The sequence below is a fragment of the Eretmochelys imbricata genome, chromosome 6 (genome assembly GCF_965152235.1).
Source record: "Eretmochelys imbricata isolate rEreImb1 chromosome 6, rEreImb1.hap1, whole genome shotgun sequence".
In the NCBI taxonomy this organism is placed as follows: Eukaryota; Metazoa; Chordata; order Testudines; family Cheloniidae; genus Eretmochelys; species Eretmochelys imbricata.
The window spans coordinates 92,595,080-92,603,982 of record NC_135577.1 but is presented as its reverse complement, the minus strand read 5'-3'; positions in this window follow the sequence as shown (position 1 = coordinate 92,603,982).

Below are 8,903 nucleotides of genomic sequence, written 5' to 3'. Positions count from 1 at the left end.
CTGACAGAAACATTGTTCCAAAACGTTGGCTAGTTCCACCAGCCACAAGCAAGAGACCTCTCTGGACTTCACCCTTTTTCCCCTAATCTGGCTACCAGATTGATTCCTGGTTTGATGCCAAGTATTGTCATTATGGGGAGTGGGGTGATGGAGAGCTTTTCTGAGTAGGAAAGATCTTTCCACTGTTACTTTCCTCATAGCTCTAACTCATGGCATAGTCAGACCTCCATTTCCGAAAATGAATCTATTGTGGCTCACTTCCTCATGTACAAGCAACTTTGCTTTGCTCAAGCTTAAGAGCTGTCCAGGTCTGTTAAAAGATGATCAGATGATTGACAGGTTATAAAAAAAAATATACTCAGAATTATAACTAAAACCCCCAAACCTTTCTCTTCTGCTGGAGAAAGCTCCCATTTGCTATCAGAACCGGAATTGCATGGTAAGACGGGTATAATGAGCAGCTACATTTATTTGGGGCAGTTCTGCAAAAGAAATCTTAGCGCACAGCAATGCAGTTAACTCCAATGTAGCGTGTTCAGATTTGGTTGTCTGAGACTCTCAGTATATTTTGTGAAATTGGTTTTGCAAAGATTAGTGTCTTAAACAAAGCACTGAAAGAGACTGCAAAGCCAAGATCTACAATTTGGTGTGGGGGTCACTCTTAAACTTGGTCTGGTCATGATGCTCTTTGCAGGTGGCAGTGACCTTTAGAATGAGATTCTCAATTTTCAAATGGAAGCACAGTGTGGATCAAGTCCATCTGTCTGGTGCAGCAAAGCAAAAGATAACTTTTTAAGTGCGATTGTAGTTCTGTAACTTTCATTCTGTGCCACTGACAGAAGTGGTACTCTTTGATCACAAAGCCAAGCAGATCTGCAGATACTACGTGGTGGATTAAAGCAGTATCACCTTCTGTTTTATAGAAACCCCATTTTATAACCTAGGCTCTGTCTACACTAGCACTTTTGTCGGTCAGGGGTGTGGAAAGAACACATGGCTTGTGGGGGGTGGTTTTAATTATACTCACGGGAGAGCTCTCTCCTGTAGGCATAGAGCGGCTACACGGGAGACCTTAAAGCGGTGCAGCTGTGCTGCTGTCAAGTCTGTAGTGTAGACATAGACTTATGCATCTTGCCCCATGCTGTATAACTAACCCTCAGAAGCAAATTGTCTCAAGTCTAAAAACAATCATTTTTGTTGATTTGAAGTGCAGTAGTACAAAATCAGAAGTTTTAAAAATGTAAGTTGAAATTATGAATTGAAATAGCCACAGATAAGTCCTCCAGTATATCAAATCCACTGGAGATGTTTTGTTTGCTGGAATTGATCATCTATCCATACAATATGTCCACACCTCACATGTGGTCATGATACACCTAGAATAGTTTCCTTTATTTCTTCAGTCATGGAATAAACTGCAAAGTCCTGGAATGATCTGAGTTTATTTTGCCCCTTTGACCCTCTTCACCTGCACTCTGCCCATTAAGTTTTCTCAACCAGGACTGCTTGTAACATTCCAAACCAATGAGTAGCTCAGATAGCTGCTGCTTTTTAAAAGGTCCTATCATAAAAATAGCTGCTGTTTTTTTTCCCCTCTGCTCAATGTGTCAGGAACCTGGATAAGATCATCCCAAGAATTCCGGATCAAAGCTCCAGGCCTGGTCAAGTGATACCTTTAAGGACTGATTTCATACAAGCTACCAGAGCCAGAAATAAAGGCTGTAGGTCAGTGGGGACCTGGGATTTTTGCGGCTTCTCAGGGCTGTACAGTGCACTTGTATCCGACCCCATGTGATCAAGCTACTGAACCTTTACAATTGTGAGGTGCTGACTCCCAGAAAACCTATTTTAGGTTCTAAAAATGTAAGTCCTAATTTCTTTCCCTCTTCCTGTGCATTTGGTCTCTCGATGCTAAGGCAGTCTGGCTTTGTAGACAGAGGGTAATGAAAAATACTATTACATTACTTTGTTAAACTCCTTAAAGTATTTCTAACACAGGTTTGCTGTTTTTTAAAAAAAAAAAAAGTCTCAAAATAGTTAATGTGCAGTTGGGTTCTATGACAGTTGTTTGGGATGACCTGTGGTGATAATGCCATTACATCATGGTACACCAGCATATTAAATACTGTATCCATTCCTAAGACTTGGCTCAATCACACTCTGTCCAGCTAACATTGTGAAACCACTTGATTAAATTTCAGTCTTGGATCGCCCTGGGGTCTGTGCTGCATCCTGTATGGGAAGTGGGATTTTTTTTTTCTGGTTCAGGAGGCCCATGTTACTTCAGCAGGATGTGTTTGGCCAAAGTCTGATAACTAGATAAATTGCTTCTAAAAACATGTTAAGAGCTTGAGATTTGACACATTGTGTTCAGGTAGTCGTGTTTTAAAAGCTAGGGAAATCTTTCAAGGTCCATTGAAAATTTCATCCCCAGAAATGAAAGAGCAGGTCCCTGCTGCATCAGACTATGCTTGCCTTCATGTGGAAACGGGATGGCAGTGTACCCGGAGGCGGGGGGACAGTTGCAAAGCTTTCACCAGAAGTAAAATTCATGCCCTTTTTGTCCTTGCCAAAGTAGTAAATGAAAGACACTCTTAGAGTGAAATGAGAAGGAGAGAGGCTGCTTAGGATGCAGACCTCAGGGCCTGCCAACTTTTATGAGCAGCTTTAATTGAAAATTCTGTTTTTTTTTCCCCTGCTTTTATATAAAGAGATGCATAGCTCCAAGACAGAATTAAGGCTGGCCTTGTGCAGAGGGTTTCTCTCTGTACTGTTCCTTCACTGAATTTTGACCCTTGTCATGCAACTGCATCTCTGGAGAACGGAGTTAAGGAAAAGAGAAGAAAGCTTACTTCCTGAGCTGGAGAGGACTTTAAAACACACAGTGCTAGTGCTGATGTCTGTTTTATTAAACCTAAAGGGATTTCCAGTCTTACACTCAGCTTTAGTAAAGGGAGGCCACTGTGCGCTAGTGAAGGATGTGGTCCTTGCATCCTGCTGGGGACTGGCCTTCCCCTACTGGGAGATATTTTTCTAGAGTTAAGGAGGCACCTGAAGTTCTCATGATCTGTAGTCACCATTCTATTTCTTTTAGTTCCTGTGGGAGAGAGGGGGCGGCTTATGTTTTTGGTATCAAAATATCCAGGATTTGGTTTGTACCATAGGAGACAAGCATTTGTACAAAGTCTCAGCGTGCACGCTATTTTTTTAACACGGTTTGATTTCTCTATCTCTGATGTGCACATGTCTTTTTACTTCTGAGGAGCAACTTGAGAGGTTTTTTTTCCCCACTCTGGGCCCCTGCTGTTACTGGTAAAGAACACTTCGCTCCAATCCAGAGCTCCCGGGCGTGAGCTGGTCCAATTCCTTGTGGGGGTAAAAGCACTTTCTGCACCCTCCCTTATTGCCTGTTGCAGTCAGTTATCAGGGATAGGTAGAATGTTTCAGCAAGGGAATTGCAGCATTTTCCTCTTACACACCTAGAGAACAGAAATACCCCTCACCCTCTGTCATAATTGCACCTGCCTGCCGAAAGCAGGCACGGGAAGTGTTCCAGTGAAACTAATGCAGCCCAGTGCCATTCATGCGAGGGAAATCTGGCTTCCTGATCCAACAGTGGACAGTGAACAAAGAAAAGATTACCATCGCTTTCTCCTCTCTGCTGTATGGAAGGCTTTTCCACATGCTTTAGAGCAGTGATCCTGAAAGTAAGAGTGCAGCTCCCACTGGGTTGAAGGGTCTGAGCCTTGCCTGCTCCAGACCTCCTGAAGCTCCATATAAATGGCAATGCTCCCTCCCATCTGCTGACCACCTTTAACTCCCTTCCCCCTTTGGAAAAGTGTTTGGCTTGTTTCGTAAACGGGGCAAGAGGAGAGGCTTTTTTTGGCCTCCAGGTATGTACAGTCTAGGACTCCTACTGTCTGTTAGTGAGGTTAGTTAACAGATCGTTCAAGTGAAGCAAAGGAGAGGGTGGGAGAAGAGACATGGGGAGTCTGATCACACATAAGAGGGTGTCCTGCAGAGTTCTAAACTGCTACTATGGCCACCTTTCTCTCTCTGCAGACAGTACGGCCTGTGGAGACGTGTTGCAGAACGTAGTGCTCCATCTTAACCACTATAGTTATGCTCCGCTTTTGAGAACGTTGAATGCTGGAACCTACAGTCTCCATCAGTTGCACCTGTGTATTGAAGAGTGAGGCAGCTGCAGACTGTTCCATTTTAACATAAGTTCAGCCTCAGGGTACTGGTAAATCGCTAACGTGACTGTCAGGTGTAACGTTGGCTGTCCCAGGACTAGAGCTGGAACTTAAGTGGACCACCATCAGGTGAGAGAAGCAGTCAGGTGTAGTCCATTTAACTTGAAACCATTTTTTAAACTCGGTGTAATTGTGGTGACTTGTACTCCTGTGAAGGTTCCCAGTCTTGCAAGCTGTTTTCCTGTCTGAAGGTTTTGTGTGTGGGGCTTGCACGCATGGGAAATGTCTGCCTGGGGGAAGTACTTTGGGGTTTATCTCATGTTAACGTGCTTTGTACTGAGCTTGGAGCTCTACTGTTCCATCTGTGTCCCAAAAAAGAGTTGGGTGGGGGAGGAGGGATGACTGGACTGTACAGTGCGTACTATTAAAAGGCCTTAAACTGATTTTTTTATATGAAGAATTAATAAACTGACTCTAAAGAATACAATAGATCTTAACCCGCAGATATTCTGGACTCGTAATTAACCAATAGAGAATGTTGTGTCTTGGGGGTGGGAGGGGTGGGTTTGCTTTGTGTTCAGCCCTGCCTATCAGCAAGGTTTGTTTAATAAGCAGAAGAGGCATCTGTACACAAGGGTCAAGTGCAGTCATTACAGCTCTGCATCAATGCTACTGCTTGGCAAGGTTTGGTGATCTGCCCCTGGGGCTGCTGGAAGAGAGGAAGGATTAGGGGGAGGCTGGGAGAGAGAGGTTTTAGCGTGCAGGAAGTTGTGGCATCTAGCAACTTAATTATTTCTTCGCCTGTAGACAAGCATGTGTGTCAATGGAGCAGCAGGATTGGGCCAGGGGTTGATGCAGATAGAAATATCGCTGACCAAATGAAGTGTGCTGTAAACCATAAAGACACTGTATGTGCCCACTGTTTGCCAAATCTCACCCTGTTCAGCCAGTGTTTCTGCAGTCCCCTAACAGGGTGTATTAAGCCAAAGGCATTTCCAGTTTTTCAATGTCACTCCAGAAGGGGGCTAATAAAGGTCTGCGAGAGAGCAAAATAACTAGCATGGAGCCTGAGGCTTTAGGCTAGCTGCCCCAAAGCTAATGGTGGCCCATATTTCCATAGCCCTAGGGTTGAATCACCACCCAGTCAAAGCTTTTGAAGTCTTACATTGCACAGTGTTCCTTTGCCTCTGCATTGCTATAATGTACATATATATATTGGATCTTTTGTAGATATGAAACATTTTAAATGACCTTTTTAATGGGCTTCCCCAGAATATTTTGTGCCAGATATTTACTTTTTTTTACACTGTTGAGGATGAACATGAAGCTGGGTACTGTGTGGGCAGGGAGGGAGAAGAGAAGCAGATGGTCCATTGACTATAAAAAGGGTAACAATGCATGTTAAAAACACTGGAGAAAAACAACTGCTTGGAAAAAAATTATTCATATATAATCTGTTCTACATAATAAAGAATTCGGAAAAGGCCTGGGGAGTGTGTTTGCTTTTTACAAATGTTGACAAGATTTCTGCCCTGTAAGTGGGTCAAGAAGCACAAGCTGTTGGGCTTGCTGTCGGAATTGCTGGGTAAAATTCTATGGGCCTGTGTTATGCAGGATGTAATGGGCTGCTTTAGAAGAAGTTGTGGAGTTGCCCCTCAGCTCTGGTCTCATCCCTACTCGCAATACATTTGCAGCACTGTCTTAATGCCAGTGAAGCCTCCAGGAGGGGGTTTTAGTCTGTTCCAGCTTTGGAGCTCAACTCTCATCTCTGCCTGGAAATACATGGCTCATTTCAGATCTAAATTCAGCCATCTGTAAATCAGAGATGTCAAGTCTTTGAAATTGAGAACAGCCTGGGTCTGGTATTCCAGCACAGGTGCTCAAACTGGCCTATAGGTGACTGAATACTGATTTGAGCAGGCAAATGAGGCAGGATTGGGACTTACTGTTAGCATTTTCTCATTTGGAAAATGGATTTCTGTTGTCCGAAGGAAACCCAAACATTTCTGTGCTTGATCTGCAAGGAGGCTACGTCCCTTTCGGATATGCTATGATAATGAGTACTTCTCAGTGTTTATTTTTCCCCCAATTCTTGCATTTTCCTCTGAGTGGCTGGATAGGACTCTGGTTCCTCAGATGTTTGTCACCCTTTATAAAGGCCAGTGCAGTGGTGGATTAGCCACTGAGACAACAGGGCTCGTGCCCAGGAGCCCTGGAAAAAATCTGCCACTGGGCAGCAGAACCCCGGAGTCTTGGCAGCAGCGCTGGGCGGGGCAGGGGAAGCCCCAGTTCCCCCGAACCTGCTCCCCAGCGGCATGTGGGCAGGACAGGGGAAGCCTCCCATGCCCCTAACCCTGTCCCCAGCGGAAGCTGCAGGATAGGGGAAGCCCCTCACGGTAGCCCCTGTCCCCACCAGAAGCCACACCCAACCTGCTCTCCAGCAGAAATGCCGGGAGGGGCAGGAGAAGCCCCAGCGCCCTGACCCTGGTGCCCTGCAGAAGTGTGGGGAGTGGCAGGGGATGCCGCAGCACCCTGACCCCCGTTGTGGCCCTGGAACTGGAGGAGCTTTCACTCCCTGCTTTGCCCCGGGGCCATGGCGCGGGGACAGAGCTTCTCCAGTCTTGGGGCTGCGGGGGGGAGGGGAAGGAAGGGGGTGGTAGAATGGGCGGACCCTAGGTAGAACAGGGGCGGGCCCTTGGGAAAGGGGCGGGGGTGTGGGTGGGGCTGCAGGTGGAAGGGGGTGGGGAGGGGCTCTCCACTTGCTCTGGCCCAGGTGAGGTCTCAGGAAACCTTAATCCACCCTGGGCCAGTGGGTCCATAATCAGGTCCTTGGATGTTTGGGCCTAAACAATCCATGAGGCCCTCTGTTATTCCAGAGGCCCCTGCCCCACACACATGCATGAGGGTCCATAGAGACAAGGACACGAATTTCAGAAAGGAAGGAGATAGCTGAAGAAGAGGTCACAGGAACACAGATTGGGGGACTGGGGCGGTCCCAGGCACAACTGGAGCTGGATGGTGTTCTGCATGTATTTCTCTCCTGGGGCTCTATGGTAAGTCTTAACACTGACATTGTATGGGAGAGGTACGATTGATGATGATGCAGGCTCTCACTTGGGAGAAGCCATGGTAGCAATGGGGTCAGGATCAGCTGGCAATGCATCTCGAGCTGATGCTCTTTGGAAAAACAAACTGTTCCACTAATTGGATCAGAGCATTGGCAGGTGAGCATGACCTACTGAAAGGTCTGAGCCTTTCTCTGGAGCCATATTAGGAGAGAAGCAGCCATGTGCCAAGAAGCAGAAAGTCACATCCTCACATTCCATCTAAATTACATTAAAACAATGTAATATCAGACTGTTAAGAAGGTGATCCTGTCCAAATAGCACCCACCATTACCAGATAAAGGAACAGATTTTAAGATGGTTAAAGAAAACTTTGTTTGATAGCATTCTGTCTGGCAAGAAACCACTTATCAACAGTTGTGACTGTAAAATCTATACTTCTGTTGTTTTGTCCCCACTGCTCTATTGTTTATCTATATGGTCTCTGTCTGGTTCTTTGATTGTTTCTGCCTGTTGCATAACAAATTTTGTTAGGTGTAAATCGATGGTGGTGGGGTAGGATGGGTTAAAGGATTGTTTTTCAGTATGTTAGGATTGGTTAGAAAATTGTTTAGTAATATTTTAGTAAAATGATTGGTTAAGGTACAGCTTAGCAGGACTCAAGTTTCATTATATAAACTGGGGTCCAAAAGAAAATTCTTGCGAACCAACTCCAGAACACAACCCCACGATCAGAGCTGCTAGACCACAACACACTGCCAACCACACTGTGCAGAAACTGGAGTCTCCCAGATGACCTGATCCTGACTGGCCATCAAGAAAAGTTAATCCACTTTATTGGGAGTGGTGAGCATGGTACGCTTAGCATATGCATTCTGTTTTGGTGACTGTTAATAAATGTTAAATAGGATATTACTATGTGAGGCTCTTTCATTGGTAAAAGACCACACAAACCCGCAGAGTGTAAGGTTACACCCTGAGCCCATGGAAGGGTAAGGGTGGGTGCCTAAATTAAGAGGGTTACGCCTTGATCCCTAGGAACTGGGTAAAGATGGGTGCCCCTGGAGTGTGTGAGTAACAGAGAATTTTGTGCAGGTAACATTATGATCCAGCTTCTATCCAGGAGAGCACTTTAGAGGGGGTTTGGAGAAATTGAGACACAAGAGGTTATAAAGGGGCAGTTACAAATGGAAGAAAAAACTGTTAAGATAACATGGATGGAGAGGAAAATCCAAACAGAAAAGAAGAATATTTTGAAGAGAGTTCTGAGGTCTAAGGTCTTTCAGGCAGGGAGCACATCTTATTCTGGCTGGTTAAGTGCCATCCATGTGTGCACTGCTGTATCAATGAATTATTGGCAGTGAATTATTGAATTATTGACTATACCACACCTTGAGTCTATGATGTTAATGCTGGCTTGGCTATTTCTACACAAAAAATTAAAAACCTCCCCTGAATAGTCTCCTATCCTTGGATGATGCAGTGGGGCAGCATTAGTTAGGTCCAGAGATGAGATACAGCTGCCTTAAAATTCTGCGGAACATCCATCTTCCTGAGACCCTTGCAGGTAGGGATGGTCAACCACTCTGCCACTGCCTGGGTGATGGGAGGCTTTCTCACTACCATGTACACTCAGTAGCTC